The 21,226-nt window shown below is 35.1% G+C and overlaps 1 long non-coding RNA gene across 1 annotated transcript in view; it reads left to right on the plus strand.

Annotated features, from left to right (window-relative positions):
- Window positions 1–20,804, plus strand: part of LOC103092884 (uncharacterized) — a 30,462-nt gene extending 9,658 nt beyond the window's left edge. The window contains exons 3-5 of the long non-coding RNA XR_001628679.2: window positions 4,487–5,265; window positions 12,058–12,146; window positions 15,655–20,804. This is a non-coding gene — a long non-coding RNA (uncharacterized LOC103092884). The remainder of the gene's footprint in view (window positions 1–4,486; window positions 5,266–12,057; window positions 12,147–15,654) is intronic.
- Window positions 20,805–21,226: the final 422 nt, after the last annotated feature.

A 21,226-nucleotide genomic window follows, 5' to 3' on the forward strand; every position in this document is an offset into this window, starting at 1 on the left:
CAGTGGACTTACGCGTCGGCTATGGGGGGTGGGGGGGAGGAAAAGAAAATGATCTATGTCTTTAACGAATAATGCTTGGAAATGATCAAATAAAATATATTTTAAAAAAATAAAGAAAAAAAAGAAAAAAATATATATACAGTTCTCAGTAAATAACTAGTGAAAGAATATCAACTAACTTTTTAAAGAAGAACTTAAAAATATAAATAACCATAGATTGAATACTGAAAAGATGGCCTCCAATATCTACGCAAAAAATAAGTGCTTATATGATCAATTAACCCAAGTTCCTAAGATAATGACTTCAATTTTTTTCCAAAGGAAAACAGCAGGAAATTACTAAAATCTCTGCCTTTTGGAATACTTGGCAAATAAACCATATTGTATTTTTGCATTTATTGACAAGTTCAAGCCATAATTTCATGGACACATAGCCAATCTACATAAAAATGATGCTCTCTATAAGACGATTTTGGGTTCTTTTCTGAGTGGTAAATTGTTTTCTTACCTTAGTTCAATCTAATTTCCAAATTACCCTTTAGGGATTCTTTTGTTTCTTTTCTTTTTACTTTTAACCTCAATAAAGAACTAAATAAATTTAATTAATCAAATACTCAAGTATCAACTCTGTACAAAGTAGAAATATCAGAAAGACACCACTGCCCTTACCTGTAGGGCACTTGCAACCAAGTAGAAGAGAGGAACATATGCAAATAGTCATAATACAATACAGAAAACATTTTAAAGCAGCAAATTTAAATACCATTTCACCTCCTTTGTAGGACTTCTCCCTACCCTCAGTTTAAGAGTTCAGTTCCCTTACAACTTTTCATTCCTTTATTAACTGCTATCTTCTTAGCACAGTAAGAAGTTGGGTCTCTTTGGTAAAGATTAGAGGAGGTGAAGCTTGAGTAAAGAAGACAGACATACTATGTGAAGTATGGTATTGATTTAGTTCAGGAAGAAAAAAAGATTATTACGTTGTAGGTAGGCTCTAGTCAAGATTAAAGAATTTAGAATTTTATCGTAGTGGGTCAATACGGTTATGGGACTTTCTTCAGCCCATTCATCAGTACATAGTCAGAGAGGAGAAGCCAGATGGTGGTGGTGAAAAAGGCTTAGGGATAGGTAAGACATGAAAAGAATGAAAAGGAACAATGGAACTAGGGAATCAAGGTCTGAGGCCTGAGTGTATAATCCAACTGAATAAGGTCAAAGATAAGAAAGAGAAAAATCAAAGCAGAGTAAAAGGTGATAGCCTAGAAGATGTAGGAGGTATGAAGAGACAGCAATTCAGCGTTCAGGATTCTAGATGAGGAAAAATATGGACATATGGTAGGTCATGGATGGATAAGTCATGTAGATGAAGAAACAGACAGATGGGGTTGCGGTGGGACACACAGAAGCAAATACATAGAGACACACAAAAGGAATCAGGACACTGATCTAAAGGGATATACCGATAGAAAGGAATAGGTATTTGGACCACAGTTCTAATAGGCATCACATGGACAGGGAGTAAGGGGATATAAGAACTAAGGCAAGTAAGGGCTAGAAGAGAGCTGGGGATGCATAAATAGAAACCAGCTCATTGATAAACATTACCTTCTGTTTCTATTGTCTATATCTCATATGTACATAGTTGTTGGCATGTGGTTTTTTTCCTATTATAATGGGAACTTCTAGAGGCCAAGGACCACAGACTTTTTTTTTTAAATCCTTGCCTTCCATCTTAGAATCAACACTGTGTATTGGTTCCAAGGTTCCAAATGCTGTAAGGGCTAAGAAATGGGGGTTAAATGACTTGCCCAGGGTCACAAGCTAGTAGTAATGAATGGAGAGTTGTAGACTTGTAGAGAGTCAAGGAAGAAGGGCTTTGGCTGGGAGGAAGCTAGCTAGATAGGGCATTTGGTCGCAGTTAATGGAGATCACAGGTTCCTCTACTCTCATGATAGGTAACACAAGCAGTGGCACCTCATAATCACAGACAATTAGTAATCATTAATTTTGAGCAAATTCTCTACTGTCATTCTAGGTTTCCAGTTGCCCCTCATTTTCCAACTTTTTTTTCTATATTTTCAAATTTTCCTCATAAAATCAAAGACAACTTAAATCCCCTTTGATCTTATATTCCTCTGTAACCTTATTGAGGCAGGCTGCATTCAACCAAGGATCATTTCTCTCATATTCCTTCCTTTCCAAAGATAATCTCCATATTTCTGACTAAAGGCTAGCTGAACTTTTTCTCTTAATATTTCAATGGCTGAAAAAGTATGTATGTAGTTGATTTCTTCTTTAAAGTATGTAGTTGATTTCTTCTTTAAAGATGAAAGAAAGCATAATTACATTTTTTTTCTCTTCAGGACATCTAGGGATATTCTGAATATGGAGTATACTTTATAGTCAAAGAAAATCACCTCTTCTTGTGTTACTGCATCAAAAAGGAAGAGACCTTGAGTTATAGTATACCTTCCTTCCTTATAACTCAATCAATGAAAACTGATGCATTAATTTAGAATGGAACATGGAATGGAGTTATTTTAGCAAGGGTAATATATTGGCATCAGTTTATTTAACATCCAAAATTGAAAGAAGAAAAAGATGCATAAATTCCTAGTTCATTTCAAAGAATTACAGCAATACCTCCTGATAAACTTCAAGAAGAATATGTGCAGGGCATTGGTTAGAGTTTGGAAGTAGAAGCCACAAAATGGAAGAAGTTGAGCAGTTGAACATTTAATCAGGTTAATCAAATTCAGATTATCAAATATTTAGAAAGTAAACATAAAGTGGGTGTATGAGATCCTAAAATCTAGAAGGATTGAAAACTATCTCTTCTGGGAAGTAATATCAGCTAAGCCTTAAAGGGACTTAGGGAATTCAAGAGGTGGAGGTAAGAAAGGGTACATTCTAGCCATGGGGATTTCCTAGGCAAAGGCATGGAGGTGGGAAAGTAGTGCACAAATGGGACAGTGTTGATGGGTAGGAAACATCAAATTGGGTAGTTTGGCTATAAGTACATGAGAGGAGAAGAGTATAATCTGCCTAAAAGAATGATTGGAGTCAGATGGAAAAGGGATTTAATTTTCAAACAAAAGATATTGCATTTTAATCTAAAGGAGAGATAGACACAAAAACTTCAAATATGTGCAATAACATGAATATCAACACCTAAAATATTACAATTAAAATAATCTGCCTTTTATTTTCCTAATTACCCACATTTAAAATGTCATTAATGGGAAAATAAACTGCCTTTTTATTCTTCCAAATACATTTCAGAGATGTGTGTGTGTGTGTGTGTGTGTGAGGGAGAGAGAGAGAGAGAAAGAGAGAGAGAGATGGTGATGGTAGTCAGCTAGGTTACACAATGGTTAGAGTGTAGAGTGCTGGGCCTGGAGGCAGGAAGACATGAGTTCTGAACACACAGTTATTGGTTGTGTGATCCTGTGCAAATCACTTAATTCTGCCTCAGTTTCCTAATCTGTAAAAATGAGCTAGTGAAGGAAATGACAAATCACTCCAGTGTCTATACCAAGAAAAACTCAGGTGAGATCCCAAAGACTTGGACAACCTGAAAAATGACTGGTGAGGGGTGGTAACTTACAGCATAACTGCAAAGTCACTTATGCCACCAACTAAAAAATAGAACTTTTGTTTCCTATGTCATTCCAAAGTACAATATTGAGTTGATAAAATGCATACATTCCTAACACAGTAATGATCAATACTATATTTCTTAACTATATGTTATTAGTATTATTGTCATCATTCTTCCTTGGAGGAAAAGATATATGAATAGAATCACTCTATCTAGAGCATGGGGGGGGGGGGTTCATCCAAAGAATTTCTCCCCTTAGCTAACCAATTTACAAAGCATCCTGCTTTATCTTGCTGTGGCTAGGTAGAACTGGGTTTCTAGCTTTAGAATCTGCTTATTTGAGCAGGGATGACATGAATTGATTGATAGCTAAATATTTTAACACAGTTTTAAAAATTTAGACTGATACACAATTCTGTCCATAAGTGCTTCCAGTGAAGTAATTTGGTTTACTAAGCTTTTTTTAAATGATACTTTTCTTACTAAAAAAAGAAATCACAAGTTGAAAGTACAGTGATACTTTAAACCCTAGATGTCAACAAATCAAAACAATTAACTTTATTTCTTTTCAAGATACTAACAAAAATAACTCAGGTACAGGTGGTAGCAATATGGAAAATCTATCTAATATATGCCCACTAAAAATAGTCTATTTTTAAAGAGTTTATAAGAGTTTAGAATTTGAAAAAAGAAAGAAAGAAAGAAAGAAGCCAGATCTAGTAAATAAACTTATGATCTATACTTTGGAACTTTATTCTCAGTCTGGTTGCCTTCCTGATTACTAAGTCTTTCTAAATTAGAGCAAGCAATTTCTCTTTGTTTTACCTAATATTTGAAAATGGCAAAAAATCCCCTGGGTCACTGAAAATTATCCTTTCATTCCAGCCGCCTGTTTCAAGTCAGTCAAAACATTCCAGACTTCAAAAGAAGTCTTTGCCTTCTTGGGCCGTTTTGGTGTCCCTCTATGGCTGGCCGAGGAGGGATTGGTTATTTGGATAAATTAATTTGTGGAGCCTGCTGGCCTTCTCCAAGACCTCAATGTCTGACTGCAAATTAGTTCTACTCAACATGAAGAAATCCCTGGACAGACTAGAAGAAATAAATGGTGATAAAATCTAATACTACAATGTTTGTAATGTGATTTTATTCTGCTATGGAGCTTGTAAGAGAGTTAATGTCGAATTAAATTTTTTTTTTTAATTTAAAAAAAAAGGGGCCATGAAAGCAGAAAATCAGATCAGTATCCAAGTCACAGCAGAGAAGGCTAAAAGCCAACTTCAGAGTAAGACTTCCAGCAGGAATCTTTTATAAGAACAAACAAAATTGCCCTGGTTTTTCAACAAAATCAGCTAGGTATTTACATTTCGGATACATCTCCCTTCCCCCATCCCCTCCCCTTAAGACAGGAAGTCACACAGTTGAATTCAGCTTGAACTGAGGCTGTGAATAAACTGCTAAAGCAGTCCTTTAAGGCCTGGCTGAGCAAGTGCCTAAGGATTGCTTATCCTTAAGGAAGAAAAGTCTTGGAGCCAAAACTAACAAACATGGCCCCTCAAGCGGAACAATGGTCCAGAAAACTCAGCAAAAAGGAAAATAAACTTCATTGGCAGTTTGTTTTTGACTGTTAAGAGCCCAGCTACAACTCTATCAAGATTTTTCAGAAGGTAAGAGATTTCACACATACTGCATTCCCACAGCTGCTAGAAAGTTTATAGTGGAAATGTATCATCTTGTCTGGCCATGCTTAATCCACTTTAGGAGATACTTGTATCTTTTCTTTCTAAAGTAAACAGAGCCACACCTTGGAAAAAGAGATAAAGAATTCACCTTTCCCTCTAGGCTGGAGTTCAGTTTAAGGGATGAGGTCCTATTCAACAATTATTGCCTTTGTCATCAAAGGGTTGGAAAAGGCTGAGTCGATGATGGAAATTAAGAAGTAAAGCTTTTGCATTTGTCTGACTCAGAAACTTTCTCTCTGCAAAACGAGGAGACTAAAATGTAATTCCTTGTGTGTTGTTGTCGCTGTTCTAATTGACATGACAGAATTCTCATAGCATAGTTCATTTTTTTTTAGTGAAATATAAATCTTGGTGCTAAAGATGTTAATTTCACATGAAATTTAAGTGAATTTTTTAGCTTAATTCAATTAAGCAAACATGGAACTACTATGTACAAGGCAATGCCTATGACTACTGTGAGACTGGATAGGCAATAGATAAGCTATATATACATCATCCCCATCCCAAACCATTTTTGAAAAATTTCTATTAGCATTTCCCTGCCCTAAATACAATTGACTAAAAAGTAAAACAAAACAAAACAAATTCAAAGGGCATTTGTATAAAATCTACCTAAAGCAAAAAAAAAAAAAATAGATTGGCAATCCAATAAACTTCAGAATATGGAGGAACCACAAAACTGAATGAATAAAATTCACCCACTTACAGGTTCTTATCCTTCACTATGCTTTCAGTAATCTGATATGTTCCAAATTTGTCTTCAGTATCACTAGTGGAACTCAATGGCATGGAACTATGCCTAATGAGATTATTATATTTATGGGAGTAATTCTAATTTAACAACTGGAAATGCTTTTTGCCTCCTAGGACTGTATGGAAAATGAGTCATGTCTGTAGATCAACAAAGCTGTTGGGTTGAAAGAAACATTCTATCCCAATCAAATCAACTTCAACCTAAGGATTCCCCTTGAAAATTTAAAGTATAGTAGTATAGAGAAACTATTAATCTAAAAATAAGTACAAATTTTTATGATTTCTTATCAAATGCTAAATAGTTGGAGGGAGGATATTATACATGGTATTTAGAGAAACTATGTTAAATAAGAACTCAGAAGACATGATCCAGACCCTTAAGGGACCAGGGACTTTGGTTCTTAGTGAGAAACGTTATGAGTTTTGTATATTCTGTAAGATATATCTTTTATTGAACATACCATAACCCCAACAAAAATAGACATCACTTATTAATCTCCCATTAAGTAAAAATATTGTAGCACTTGCTTTATGGTTTTATTTTATAGTTTTCAAGGATTTTTCACTCACTCAAAAAATCTTGGGTGTTTAACAATTGACAGCTAGATGCTCTAATGGATAGAACACTAACCTTGAAGTCAGGAAGACCTGAGTTCCAATTTTGCTTTTGGACAGCTACAAGTTATGTTATCTGGAGCAAGTTAGTTAACCCCTCTTAGACTTAATTTCTGCAGGAGAGTGACAATAGTAGCTACTATGATTTTTGTAAGGAACAATTAAGACAGTTTATGTAAAGTGCTTTGCAAAGATTAAAGCACTATATAAATGCTTATAGAATAAATACTATTAGCCTCATTTTATAGATGAGAAAATCTAGGCCTCAAATCATGTCTGAGATAGAGTAGAACCAGACCTTTTGGCTCCAAATTGCAGAACTTTTTGCACCAAACTATATAACCTTTAAAATAATCAATATTAAACCTAGCAATCTCTATACAAAAATACAGTGCTTTTTAAAGCCTGATACAAATTTAAATTAATTAAAAATGTTTGCATATATCTATATAAAATGTGTATATACATTGCATATGTATGCTGGTGTGGATATATATATATATATACACACATATATATATATATACATGTGTATATATAAAAAAATATATATATATATATACACAGTTACTCAAAGCACAAAAAGGTTATCCCTTAATAAGCACCCAGAGATGTTCTCATGATGAAAGATGGACTTATTAAGAAAGCAAATCAGTCAGTCAATCAACAAACACTTCCTAAGTACTTGCTATGTCCCAGGTACTCTGCTAAAAGGAAATGACATATCCTATGTGCCTTGCCAAGTGTTAGTCTAGACAATTTACAAAGAAGGCTTTTAAAGAGGATTTTTTAACATCAAAAGGAATAAGCATTATAACCTAAAGGAAAGATCTTCTAAGTAAATGTAAACAAGAACCTACTTGCTTTGAGTAATAAAAAGGCTATAATTATAAAAGGCTTACATATCTTATTTTCAATTTTTCACTTATTTACACTCCTATGGATTAGACTATTGTTTACTCTGCCATGTTAAACTTGGAAAAATAAATCTCAAAACTAAAAATTGGCTCTCAGAATAAAATTTAAAATTAATTGAATAAAAAAGAAAAAGTTTCCTTTACACCAGTCACTGAGAAACTTTAACTTTACCTAAGGAGGAAAAGGTTTGCCAAATTCTTTTACAAATATTTCATTTTATCCTTTCTGCATCCATGGGAGATAGGAAATATTATCATTCCCATTTTATAGATAATGAAAATGAGGCAGGCAGAGGTTGAGACAATTTCCCCGGGTCATATATCTGAGAACTGAATTGAACTCAGGTCTTCCTGACTGCCTCCATATTTTTAGAAACATATACATATATTTAACTAAATACCTGAATGCAGGAAAAGAGAAACCACTGCTCTCAGCAGATACCAACAAAATTTCAGTGCAGCAATCAAAGTGCCAAATGTGTAAGATTCCGGCTGCCTGAAAAGACCCTGACAGTGAATGTTTCTATGAAGTTTAGTCTTTGAATAATCCTACAAGAGAATCCTCATAAAGGACATCATCCAGGAAATGTATATGACTTCTTAGTAGCAAGAGGAAGGTTAACCAATGGATTCCGGTTTACATGATTTATTAGTATCTATAATGTCAAAAGATATTGAACATATAAACAAGAGCTACACAGGAAGAAAAAGTGTGAATAAGTTCAGATCTGCAACATTAGGTGTGCTCAGATCTGTGCAATCACACTTACAGATTTAGCAATCTAGGAACACCCATTCAATTGCTTTATTGTTGTTTAGTTGTTTCAATCACGTCTGACTCTTCATGACCCCATTTGGTTATTTTTGGCTGGAGTGGCTTTCCATTTTCTTCTCCAGCTCATTTTACAGATTAGGAAATGGAGGCAAACAGAGTTAAGTGACTTGCCCCTGGTTACATAGTGTCTGAGGTCATGTTTGAACTCAGATCTTGACTCCAGATCCAGTACTCTACATCCATGGTGCCACCTAGCTGTCATTCATTGGTTTTAGAACACTACCAAAAGTAAAGGCAGCATAGAATAGTGGATGGATAAAAATGGAGTCATGAAGATCTGAGTTCAAATCCTTCCTAGCACATTGTCTATTTGACCTTAGGCAAGTCACTTTGGCAGTCAAAGTGACTTGGGCAACTCTAAGATTAAAAATTGAAGAAACCATTCCTTATCCACATCAACAGAGGGAGCTTCCTTACTGGTAGCTCCCTATACTAGTGAAATCACAGTATCTAGATAAAGAAACAAAAGTGGTATTGTTATAGTTTAACATAACTGCTACAGTAAAGCAGAAAACATGAGCTTAATTTGTTTGTGTTTGAAAGGCAGAATAAGTCCAAGTACCTGGGAACATGCAAGTCAAACCATGCTAAGAAGCAAAATAATCAAGTCATGATGTTGGTTCTATATTAACATGTTAGACATGCTAAGGAAGTATTACTAAGAAGTTCTTAGGGAACTTGAATAATTGTGAATAAGAATGATTTGGCACATAAATTCATTATTTTGTGCATATTCTTATAATCACGTTTATATAATTTAGTTACTTAGAAGTCACTTTCTCACAATTTATGGTACAGATTTAATATCTAGGTCAGCCTTTGGTCATATGATCACAAAATCTTAGTGAAAGGAGTCCAGGTCATTGAAGGTTTGCTAGAGATGAAATTGCTAGTACTTAATAAGAGCTAGTATTACTTTTGGGCTTGCAAAACACTTTGCAAATATTATCTCATTTTATTCTCACACAAACCCTGTGAGGTAGACAGGTGCTGTTATTATTGTTATTTTGATGTCTTTATCAGTATAGCATGTCCTTTATATCTTATTTGCACTATATCTAACTTTTCCTAATCCTGGAAAATAAGAAAATCACTGATTTAGAACTGGATTCTCTCTCTCTCTCTCTCTCTCTCTCTCTCTCTCTCTCTCTCTCTCTCTCTCTCTCTCTCTCTCTCTCTCTCTCTCTCTCTCTCTTTAATACTACCATTTCCCCCTTCCATCTCTTCCAGCCTAAAGGACATTGATAAATCTGTCAGTCTGTCTTTCTATACACACACATATATACACAACTTATACATATACCCCTCCCCCAAACAATCCTACCATGTTTTTCCCCCTTCATCTCTTCCAGCCTGATGGATATTGATAAATCTCTCTCTCTCTCTCTCTCTCTCTCTCTCTCTCTCTCTCTCTCTCCCTCTCTCTCTCTCTCTCTCTCTCTCTCTCTCTCTCTCTCTCTCTTTTGCTCTCCCCCTCCTTCTCCCTCTCCTGCTCTCTGTCACTCTCTCTGTGTCTCTTCAAAAAGTAAATGGGTCTGTGGAAGTAGGGTGGGACAAAAATGTCAAAAGTGGAATGTAGTGATGATTTCTCTGTGTTTACAAAACCTCTGCCCCATGCAATCCCACACAACTGAATTTACACACAACTCAAAACAGAAGAATGGAACCTGATGATTTGGTACTAGGTTCAGCAGTGAGAAAGAGAGTTAACTTAACCTCAATGACCCCTACTTCCTCCTTTCTTCCTTCCTTTTAGTATAATCTTTATTCAGTAAAAACAAAAACATGGAATGAAACCCTGCATGTTTTTTGTTGAAAAATAAATATGTACATGCTTCATTAATTCAAAAAGGGTACATAAAATATAGGATTAGTATTACTATAGTATGATACAAAATGAGAGGTATAGAAAGAAGATTTTTAACTAATCATGCCTTTTACATACATGAGATACTATACCAAGAATAACTCACATGTAAAGACATATCTAATTCTGGGCAACATAAACAGAGCTTTTTAGTATTGAGCACTGCAGTAGTCTTAACCCAGAGCAAGATTTCAGTAAGTGTTTTTTGATTGATAAGTCCACAACATGCATTTCTAAAAGCCCCTACTATGTGCCAAACACAATGCCAAGTGCTAGGGAAACAAAGAAAAACAAAAACAATTATGGCTTTCAAGGAACTCAGAATCTAAGGAAGGGGTCAACATGCACGCAATTATGTACAAGATATAGTATATATGGAAGAATCTGGAGATAATCCCAGAAGGAAGGTATAAAGATTAAGGGAGATAGACTTGAAAGAAACCAGAAAGTCCAGAGGGAGAGATGAGGAAGGGAAGAATTCTAAGCATCAGGGCCAACCAAAGAAGAAACACAGAGTTAGGAGAAGGAATCTCTTTTTAAAAAAAGAGTAAGGAGGCCCCTGTCACTTGCTCAGAGAACATGCAAAGGGGAGGAAGATTTAAGAAGACTGGAGAAGGGGACAGCTAGGCAGCTTGGTGGATTGAGAGCCAAATCTGGAGACGGGAAGTCCTGGGTACAAATATGGCCTCAGTCACTTCCTAGCTGTGTGACCTTGGGTAAGTCACTTACCTCATTGCCTAATATTGACTGCTCTTCTGCCTTGGAAACTATATATATATAGTATTGACTCTAAGATGGAAAGTCAAGGTTTATTAAAAAAAAATGAAGGAGACTGAAGAGTTAGAAAAAAGTAGGGGAAGGAATAGGCATTTATTAAGCATCTACTACGTGCCAGGTATTGTGCTAGAAGCACTTTACAAATTTCTCATTTAATCTTCACAACTCTGGGAAGTAGATGTTATTAGAAGCAAGAAGATTCATAGTATCTGCTGGTTTGATAGTCAAGGCCATCAAATGCCAGCATTTTAGCAAATTAATCCTAAGCATGTACTGCATAATCTAGCAAACTGGTTGGCAAATAGCCAACCTTAAATGCATGCCCTGAATTATAGCCTTTCTGCTTTACTCATGCTATTTCCTTTGCTCAGAAGACCCACTTCAGCATCTAGTCTTCTCTTCCCACCCCAACAACCTCTGCCTCTTGAAATCCTCTAGAGCTAAATCAGATGCCACCTCCTCTAGAAATATTTCCCTCTCTACCCTTCCTCTTCTACCCCTTTGCTAGTGATTTCATTCTTATTTCATCTCATAGAACTTTGTTGCATTTATCCTCATGTTTTGTTATTGTTCAGGTTTTTCAGTCATGTCTAACTGTGACCCCATTTGGGGTTTTCTTGGCAAAGATACTGGAGTGGTTTGCCATGTCTTTCTCCACCTCATTTTACAGATGAGGAAAGTGAGGCAAACAGGGTAAGTAAGTGTCTTGTTAGTCATCTGAAGCCAGATTTGAACTCAAGAAGATGAGTCTTCCTGACTTCAGGCCCAGGGGCTCCCTCCATTGTGCCAACTAGATATCCTATCTGCAAATATTTCTATTCTAATCTAATTCTAATCTAATCTTCCTGCATTAAATGCAGAAGGTAATATAATAACAACAATAACAATAATAATCATATCTTATGACACCTGAAGGTTTCATATACATTATCTTATTTCATCCTTACTTACAGGAACCCTGAAGGTAGATACTATTATTATCCCTATTTTGAAGATAAGAAAAAAAAGAGACTGAAGTGACATCTCCAAGGTAACAAAACAAGTAAGCATGTAAAATGGGATTGGAATCCTGGTATCCCTGACTCCAAAGACCAATACTCTAGCCACTAGGCTACTTAATTGAAAGTATACTGCTTTTTGGGGCAGCTAGTGGCTCAGTGGATAGAGAGTTGGGCCTGGAAATAGAAGGTCCTGGGTTCAAATCTTGACTTGGAAATTTCCTAGCTATGTGACCCTGGACAAGGCACTTAATCCCATTTGCCTACCCCTCACCATTCTTCTGCCTTGGAACCAATACTTTGTTTTGATTCTAAGACAGAAAATAACATGGTTTCTTTTTTTAAGTGTACTAGACTTGAAATTAGAAAATCTAGATTTGAATTCTCAATGAACACTAATTCATTCAGTATTACTTATTATTATGTCATGGGTAAGACATATAATGTCCCTTAGTCTTGGTTTACTGTTCTGTAAAGTATGGGAATATTACTTCCACCATCTACTTCTAAGGGATATTTGAAGGGTAGAGGAGACAATGTTAAATGATTTTATAAATTTTATGGAATTTTATAAAACTATACAAATGCCATCTATTATTTATTTTTAATAATTGTAACAATAAGTTGTATCTTTTTCATATATATATGACCCCACAGGAAAATGATAAGCTCATGCTCATATGTATCTATGTTTAATTCATCTCTTTCAGTACCCAATTTTAGTTTCCATAGAGCTTTAATAAGTATTTATTCATTGAATGAATGAATGAATGAATGAATGAAGTGAATATTATTTTAGTACTAGCACCAGCTCTGCCTGTGATATAGTTCAGTTGTTTCCAGCTACAACACAGAGATTAGCATAGCAACAGGTGATAGCTTTGGTTCTTATAACTCTTACCCCAGGAGAAAAAAATTAAAGGAGGTATAGAGTGAGGGAATTCATCCAAATGATTCTCAATGTAGGCCAAGTTACAAAACAATTTTAACATAAAAATTGGTAGTTTCCACAAGCCTATTAATATCTACTCAAAAACTCTCATTCTTTCGGCGGTACCTGGGGTAACTCAGTATATTGAGAGCCAGGTTTAGAGATGGGAGGTCCTAGATTCAAATATGACCTCAGACACTTCCCAGCTCTGTGACCCTGGGCAAGTCACTTAACTCCCATTGCCTAGCCCTTACCACTCTTCTGCTTTGGAACCAATACATAGTATTGATTCCAAGATGGAAGGTAACGGTTTAAAAAAAAAAACAACAAATCAAACTCTAATACTTTCACTTGAGTTTGGTAGAATATAAAAAAGATAGAAGTTATTTCTCTGCACTCTTGAAAAATGAACACTATAAAATAGGAGTACATAATATTGGTAGCTGATTGTTTAATCTTAATTTTTTAAACTTTGAATAACATTTCACTAAGATATTATTATGGGAACCATCTTGTATTAATTCTTTCTCTATTACAAATATTATTATTATTTATCATTAATGAGAAGTCGGTCTTCTGACTACTTCCAACTTGCTGAACCCATTAGGTGACCAGAAAATGAGCCCCCATCCTTAAAAAGTACTCCTGAACTTCTAAATCTGATGTTTGTTTCATTGTATGCCTTACCTATGTCTTTTGGGTTGTGTGACACTAGTGCTTTCTTCTAAAAGAAATTCAGCATATCACTATATTAATTATCCAGCAAGAGAATGAAATATATGAATTTTCTATCAGGTAGTGTTATATTTAACCACTAGCCCAGTAGTTTCCTTGTAAGCTTATGAATAGAGTCCTTGTAAGATACTTTTATCTAGATCATGCAGGAGATAGCCCTTTTCAGAAATCCACAGTATCTCCATTGGACACCAGAGAGTGCTCAGCCTGCAAATACATATGCTGCTCTACTCAGTTGCCAAACTGCCAAGTTCTGTGAGGTGGAACTCAGCTTGAATTAACCTCTTTCTGGAATGGAGCCGGATTTAGTCTAGGAATGGAATAGAATATTGTTCAAAATGGTATAAATATGAAAACTACTTTCTTTACTGAACACACAAGTTCCTGCCCCATCTGGGTCCAATTCTCCCATTGCAATTCCATATTCACACATTAACATTTGTGATTATATACATTGTTATGTACAGAAATGAAATTAAAAGCAACAGGACCCAAAACTTCTGTTCAGAGGCATTTGCCTATAATCACTTCCTAGTCTTCTCTTATTTGCTCTCCAAGATCTTGGGAACAGTCAGGGAGAATCTTGATTGCAGTCACCTAAGGAATATGAGGAAGGGCACCGATCACAACATCTTATAAAGATGCCCCCAGATCATCATTGAGTAAAATGATCGATAGCATACTCTGTTAAAGAAAGCATTAAGCACTGGGGTATACAATACATTTTGGAAATATTTTCCTGAAATAATAACTCCCAGATTATCCTTTAAATATTGTCATCCTTAAAATAATGTTGGACAAAGTGTTTGACAATTATCCTTCCACCAGTAAGATTCTCTAATTCTAAGCTGCAACTATTTGAAAAATCTATTCATATGAAGTAACTCACACCTTAATGATTTCTTGGTAATTTTAGATAAGCAGATATAATCATAATTAGGCATTTCCAATGATTTTTTACTCACTACTGTCTCAGGTTAAGCTAATACTAGAACTTAGCTCTTCTCACTCCTATTCTAGCATTCCTTACATTATACTGCACTCCACAAACAGAGCTATTACATAAATTCATCTGACTTCTTACATGTGGGGCTCAGTTTTTCATAAGAAAATCTATGACTTTAAAGGGTTTAATTTTGATGAAAAAAACTTCATTTTGAGAATATCTAAATATAAGTACAGGATATCTACATATATATATTAGAATAGATTTCTGGCAAAAAGTAATGTCTCCACAAAAGCTTCTGAATAGCATCTAAAATTCTTCATGATTTATAGGGCAATTAGAAAAACACAGTTAGAATGCTGAAATATAAACTGATTACCCAAAAGATCTAGATATAATAGTCCAAAAATGTTAATAGGTTAGCTAGTCTGCCACTTAGGCTTTGTTCCTTTATAGACATGTTATTTCCTAATATGAGTCGTTTTCCCAACTGCATGTGAAGTGCCATGTGCATTGACATCTGTAGCACTTAATTAAACAATATAATGTTGTACAGTGGAAAAACAGATGGAGTTTGAAGCTTTGGGTCCAAATCTGTCTCTGTCACTTATTACGTAAAGCAAAATACTTTATTTCTCTGAGTCTCACTTTCCTCATCTATAATATAAGACACTTGAACTAGATAATCTCTTAATATAATTTCCAGATTTAAACCTATTATTCTATGATCAATTCTTTTTTTTCTAATTTAAACTTGTTGATAGTTTATCAGATCTCATTAATGCCTTTTTTTTTTGAGACATTTATTTCAAACTATATAAATATGCTTTAAAACTAAGGGTAGAGCTTGCTTTTTTCTGCATGTTTCACAGACAGATACTGATACTATATTGAATCTACGATAAAAATGAACTATTTCTAATTTATATTTATTTTTCAGATTTATGAATATGGCAGATGTCTTTCTAATCTCGACATCAGTACCTGGTCTCTGCTAAGTAGACAAGCAGGAAAACTACTCTATTCTGATTAAACTTAGAGTAAAATATCCTAATATGTCAAACAAAAAAAGGCCTTCATGTAGCTGAGGAAGAAAAATTGAGCAATTCTCATCTCAAAATGAGGAGCATGGAAAAATTACTCTACTTATAACAAATTTATTAGAAGAAGCATGGATTGCCCATTTCCTTTTTGAATTCTTTCTTTAGGTGGTTTGTCTTTCTATGGTTTAAAGAACTCACAGGCAAAGCAATATTTCTTTGCCTAATTTCTTTCCTTGTAATGTTTGATAAAGGCATCTTAGGGTGTACACAGACCCTCGGAGAATCAGGGTAGGATTATCCTTTTTTTTAGCTTAATATTTTTCCCAATATACTTATCTAAAAATCAAAATGAATGATCACTTTAATTCTGCCTTTTGCTCTTGTGAGAATCAATGAGTAGATAATCTAATCAGTCTATCAATGAATATTTATTAAGCATCTATTAAATATGCCAGCCATTTGGTGATTCCTCTCCCCTCAGATTTGGGAGCTAGAAAGTAGAGCATAAAACTTCTGCCCAAAGCTTCCTTTTACAGAGAGCTGGAATCTGGACTTTCCATAAGCAGCTCTATTTGACTTCAACTCCACAGAACATGATATCTGTGGCAGATACCTTCAGATATCTCCCTTACTTTCCAGCTTGCTTTTTTGTGTTGTCTTCTCCCATTAGGTTGTTAGCTCCTTGAAGGCAAGCCGGAACTATCTTTCTTTTTCTTGTTTGTATCCACAGACCTCTGCACAGTGTCTAGCACATAGCAGGTGCTTAGCAAATGTTTATTTAATTAAATGAATTCAGAGACAAAAACAAAACTGTCTCTGACCTCAACAAGCTTACATCTACAAGAAGAGAACATATAAATAAATGCAAAAATACAAAATAATTGTTTTGGGACATACTGGTATCTGAGAGGGATCAGAAAAGACTTCATGTATAAGATGAATCTTTGAGCTAAGCTTTGAAGGAAACTTCTAAGAAGCAATGAGGAGGAGGGAACGAATTCCAGGAAGTGGTGGAAATCTGAATAAAGACTGAATAAAGAGGAAGAAAATGGGATCTTATGTGTGAGGAACAACAAAAAGACTTCTGTTTGGATTGTGGAGAGTATGAGGGGAAGAAATATAAATCAAATATAGAAAGGTAACTTGGAACAAGGTTGATAAATTCTTTAATGTCTAAAGAGTTTGTATTTAACTTGAGGATTAATAGAGAGTCATTTAAATTTGTTGAGTAGTGCAGTGGCATGATCCTATCTATGATCTCAAGGATGTCCCATCCTTGAGAGACTGGATGCAGGGAAAATCAGAAGACTATTTCAGTAGTTGAAGAAAGATCATGAAAGCATTAGAGGCACCTCTTCCATACTGCCCCTGGAGTTGCAAGGACTTCTTTCCACAGAATCACATAATATCCCCATCTAGCCCAACTAATATTTAAATAAGAATCCTCTTTATTGTGTCTGACAAGTGATCATCTATTTTTTCCTTGAAGACATGGAGGTCTTATTTCATCTAAGATGAAATTCCTCATCTTCCTTCTTAATTAGGCCATTTGACTAATTAGTACTAATTGTTAAAAGCTTTCCTATTTACCTTTGTACTTTCTGCCTATTGCTTTTAGGTCTGTATTATGTGGCTTCACAGAATAAATTGAATCCCTCTCCCGGGTGACAGCACTTCAAATGTTCAAAGATGACTATCATGTCCATCTGAAATCTTTTCTTCCTCATGCTAAACATTCCTAATTCCTTTGATCAATCCTCATATACCATGAACTGAGCCTCTTAAGACTTATTGCCTTCCCCTTGATTCTTTCTATCTTATCCGTGGTCTTCCTAAAATATGGCTCCCAGAATTGAATTCAACACTACAGGTGTAATCTGATTTGGGCAGAGAATATCAGACCTATTATCTCCCTAGTTCTAAACATTTTGCTTCTCTTCTGTGTCTGTTATGTCATGGTAACATGTTGAACATCCAGTCCACTAAAACCTCTATGTCATTTTCAGACAAATTGACTTCTATTCCCTCATCTTATCAAGTATTAGACTTGAAGTCAGGAATCTAAATTCTGATTGTACCTCCAACACTTACTAGTTGTATGGTTAAGCTAGGTCCTTCACTGGACTTCTCTAAACTTGTTTTCTAATATGTTACTAATGGTACTAATAAGGATCATGAAGGTCAAAATAATAATGTATGTCAAAGACTCTACAAACCTTAAAACACTATATAAATACTAGATATTATTACTATTACAACTCCTTCTCCTCTTCCACCCCTTCCACCACTACCACTACTACCACCACCACCACTACCACCACTACTGCTGCTGCTTTCAACTTATGAAATAGATTTTTAAAGCTAAGATTTTAGATATATTCCCATTTAACCCAATCTTGTTAAATTTTGACCAATATTCTAGCTTTTTGACATCATTTTAGCATGCCACTCTTTTATCTAAATTTATCAATAAAGACTCTTACTCTTGTTAATAAGGGATTATGTAATGATTCCCTTCCCCCTAAAAAATACCATTTAGATCTTAAAAGTTTCCAAAAAATGCTAGTGAACCATCACAAACCTATACAAAGAGCCCATTTGGATGATTAAGAACACTTGCTTTTCCTATCCAAATCAGAGACTCTGAGGAGAGAGATGTCCATTAAGGAACCTCATTGCCTCCTTTTCTAAACCAGTGCTTGAAGGTCCTCCCCACATATACACAAGCTTTGAAGTTTTTTGTAATACAGACCTCCATCTATGAAGTAAATATGGAGATTTCAGGATTTGATGACTCACAAAAAGATTCAGGGGCATCTAGGAGGCAGAATGGATAGAGCACTGTGTTAGGAATCAAGAAGACTCATATTTCTGAGTTCAGATCTGGTTATTAGCTGTGGGACTGGGCAAGTCACTTCACTTTGTTTTCCTCATCTATAAAATGAGCTGGAGAAGGAAATGGCAAACCAGTTCAGTACCTTTGCCAAGAAAACCCCAAATGGGGTCATGAACTGTCAGATATGACTGAAACAACTGAACAACAAAAGATTCAGAGAACCATAATAAAAACAAAACCAAGTCAGTATAAGAAACCAACAATGGAAGAACTTCCAAGGAACTTTTAAAAAAATAATTTCCATGCAAGAAGAGGCCTGGAGTTTTCTCACCATGTCTTCTTATTGCTCATGTACTTGTGTAAAGTGGCAAGGAGTTTACCAAGTATTTTATAGAATAAAAATGCTAGCTTCTAATTAACTCAATTAGTAGGAATAAATGTAAAGATAAGCCTCTGAAAGCACAGGCATTTCATTATCCTGAAGCCCAAGACAGGAAACAAAGAAGCAAGAAGTAAGAGGTTAAGGTTATTGTCAACAGAGCTGTCCTCAGTGTCAAGAAGACCTGAGTAACTTAACCTTTCAGGGAACCAATAAACTCTCTAAAACAACAACTAAAGCAATAGCTAATATGTCTAGCACTTACTGTCTGTTTGGCTAAATGCAAAGCACTTTTCAAATATGATCTAATTTGATCCTTATAACAACCTGAAGAGGTAGGTATTATTGTCATTCCCATTTTGTAGATTAAGAAACTGAGGCAATAAAGTTTAAGTGAGAAACAGAACAGATGTTAATCTTCATTGATAGAGGGAGTTTCCTCATCAGAATTTCTCTATATGAATGAGATGACTGCAATCCAAAAAAGGACTAGGGAGGACAAAGGGGGTAGAGATAGCCAGAATGTCTTCAAAACCAAGATTGAACTTGAAAGTCTGGAGAATGTCCATGAAATGCTATTCTTATTCTTGATTGCTCCATTGGTGTTCTTTTTTTCATGATTCTTTTCAAGCTTTATTGCTAATTCTCCTTTCATGTCTACCCTTATTCTCATTGTGCCTAAAGAAAATTGGGAATATCTCATCAGAAAGCATATTTAGAAACCAAAAGAGTTTAACTAGGATAAAGGATCTATTTCTGCACAGCTAGGTTCCAGTTAGATTATATGCCACCTAGACCAGAGAAGGTGGAAAGCAAGATGCCAATTACAACACCTTCATTGCAACATAAGAGAGCTTTCCTGGAGACTCTTCTTTTATTTTTCTGTGTAGATTGAATATAGCCAAATATCTCCCCAGAACAAAACTACATCATTACATTTGTTATAATTAGATGCATAATTAAATTGTGGTAGAAAGAATGTCAACAGAGAAATGTGTGACTGGGGGGAAATGGACCAATCAAGTAATAAACACTAATGGATAGCTTGCATGCTTCATTGGTATTCACACAATATTAAAAGAATATGAAGAAGGTGTCCAGACATTGGCCAGTCCCAATATAGCAGCCTGAACAAGCATCACACAAGATGAAAAAGCAATGACGGGTTACAATGAGAAACACTGACAGTATTACCCACACCAATGAAATCAATTGGAAATCATCAAATATGAGGGGAAAGTGCCTTCTATGTTTTAGGCACTCTTAGGTACTAAATATACAAATATAGAAGTGAAACATTTCCAGTCCTCAAAGAACGTGCATCCTACTGGATCACAGATCCACTGGAAATAAAATAGTCTTTTATGTAGACTTCATTTTTATATGTGATTCTTTCTTCATTCATAATGATCTCTGTAATTTTATCATTAATTTTCCTTTTAACTTTAATGATTTAGTTTTTATTTTTTATGTTAAGTGTACATGAGATATATGCATTTTCAAGCAGAATGATTTATGAACAATTATCAATATGTTTAAAACTGGTATTACTTAAAATCATCAAAGAGTTCTGAATCTGAAGTCAAAAAGGACTACTTTGAATGCTAACTCTGCCACTCTTTGTCTGCAGGATGTTGGACAGACACTTAAATTTCCCGGGACCTCAGTTTCCTCATCAAAAAATGAGAGAGTTGTATTATGAGGACTGCAAAGTCCCTTTTCATTCTAAATTTATGATTCTATACATGTTAATATCTGTGATAGTTACACAAAACTGGGGCAAAAAAGACAAGAATAAAAACAAATGAAATAAAATGACTTTTGAATAACAATACTAGGAAATGGTTCCAATAATTCTTTTCTTCACTTCAATTCATAATTTTGCCCCCAAGCCCCCCCAACAAATTAAATGCATCCAGGATGTTACGCTGATTGGGGTAATAGCTGTATCTTGCAGAGAGATCTCTAAGTGCTCAGTGTGAATTGCCTCACAAAATGAGTTAAGAAATCCATAAAATACATTTTGTAATCACATAAAATACAGCTATAAAACTACTTTGGTAGCTCCTGGACATTTGTTATTAAAATTCTCACACATTAGTGGTTGCTACTTATTGTATCACACCATTATGTCTTGTAAAACATCAGTTTACAGGAACCTAAACAGCATTACCAAAGATCGTCCTCACAAGTCTGTAATAACTCTAGCATGAACAAAATAGAGCTACGAGACAGCACCTCTCAGGGCATCATC

This window comes from Monodelphis domestica, chromosome 3, assembly GCF_027887165.1.
Source record: "Monodelphis domestica isolate mMonDom1 chromosome 3, mMonDom1.pri, whole genome shotgun sequence".
Lineage (NCBI taxonomy): Eukaryota > Metazoa > Chordata > Mammalia > Didelphimorphia > Didelphidae > Monodelphis > Monodelphis domestica.